Genomic DNA, 2,014 nt, shown 5'->3' on the forward strand with positions numbered 1-2,014 from the left:
GAGTGGATGGGAAGGCAGGAGAAGGCAGTGTAAGGGGAAGGGAATGTAGTGTAAGGGGAATGGAAGGCAACGTGAGGGAAATGGAGGGCAGCATAATGGAATGGAAAGCAGCATAAGGGCAATGGAAGGAAGCATGAAGGGAGAGGGAGGGAAGGCAGTGTAAGGGGAAGGGAAGCAGCATAAGGGTAAGGGAAGGAAGCATGAGGGGAGGGTATGCAGCCACCTGGGTGTTACCAGGGTGATAAAACATGCCCAAACAGCAACATTTTCTTTTTAACCGCCGTGTTCTATATAACACCAGGCGAGAACATTTAGAAATTAAAATCCATGTGATCCACCTGGCAAAGGCCTGCCTGAATTCATGCCCTAACCCCCATATGAGTTCCTCAAACCTCCTCGTGGTCCATGATAACCGTGTGCACATACTGGCGATATACTCATCCTTTCACTCACACGTATGCATGGATATCTCCACACCCACACTGCACAGTGGCACATCCCAGGTGGCTTCGATGCCGCAGCACATCCGCTCCCCATGCGGCTTTAGCGCTGCAGCACGTCTGCTCCCCACATGCAGAGGCACATGGTCATGAGATGGCCGTGTAATCTCCTCCACAGTGCTACGCTCCCAGGTGCGAGTTTGAGTTTGAGTTACCAACATGCACCTGTGAAACCTGTGCACCGCACACATGTAATGATGCATGCAGGTGCACACACCTCACGAAGAGTCATTTGTACACATTTGTACCACATCGGTGTGTGCTGTCTACGTACCTCTTCATTTTCAGCAACTACTGACTATTAATATATTGCAGCAACTACACACACACACACCCACACACACACACATATATATATATATATATATATATATATATATATATATATATATATATATATATATATATATATATATATATATTTTATCATGAAAGTCGATCGCACAAAATGGTGCAAACTGTAAAGCAAAAAAACCCCCTTCACTTGACACTTGCAGCACTAAAAAAGTCCCTCTTCACTTTCAGGAAGGACCAAGTATTAATATCTTGCAACAACTATAACAGTATGGATGACTTCTTGCTAAAGCATAATTAAATAATGCCGTTAATTATCTTCAAAACGGGTGTTCAAATCAAAACAAACACCAAATTTCTACTCATGCACTTCCTTGGAGATCCTTCGTATGCATGCACAGTTTCAGGCTGCTAGGTTTCATGGTTTTGGTGTAAAGGAGGAGACACACTGCCACACACACACACACACACACACACACACACACACACACACACACACACACACACACACACACACACACACACACACACACACACACACACACACAGATATTTATTAGTATAGATATGTGTCCTTACTATAATTCACGGACCGGCGTTAGTATGTTTGTGGGTTTGTTTTGGGGTTTTTTTGTCGTGCTACTCCTACAGTTCCTGGCCAATTATGTCCAGCCTTGCTCCAGAGGATCGGCATAACCACAAATAATGTTTCGGGGGATTTCCAGCAAATGCTCCATGTAAATGTGTATCATGTAGTGCCACATCCAGTTAGGGGAAGGTATTACAAGTCTCCACCATTTACAGTACTGTACACCTGTCCCTGCATTTTCCAACACAGCGAGGTGTTTTGAATTACAAGCAGTGGGTATGTTTTTTATTCATGCATGTAGCCCAGGTTATTTTTTTTTCCTTATACAGAGCTGTCAGTTGCCGAAACACATCCCAAATACAGGTATGCCTCAGAAGAATGTGTTGCATGCTTGGAATAAGATCACCCATAGGGCGGGTCCTCTGCTTGAATACTAAAACCAAAAGACGCTTTTCCGATATATATATATATATATATATATATATATATATATATATATATATATATATATATATATATATATATATATATATATATATCATATATATATATATCATATATATATATATATATATATATATATATATATATATATATATATATATATATACATATATCATATATATATATA

This window comes from Eptatretus burgeri, chromosome 5 (genome assembly GCF_056783735.1).
Source record: "Eptatretus burgeri isolate ZD-2024b chromosome 5, Ebu_testis_v1, whole genome shotgun sequence".
In the NCBI taxonomy this organism is placed as follows: domain Eukaryota; kingdom Metazoa; phylum Chordata; class Myxini; order Myxiniformes; family Myxinidae; genus Eptatretus; species Eptatretus burgeri.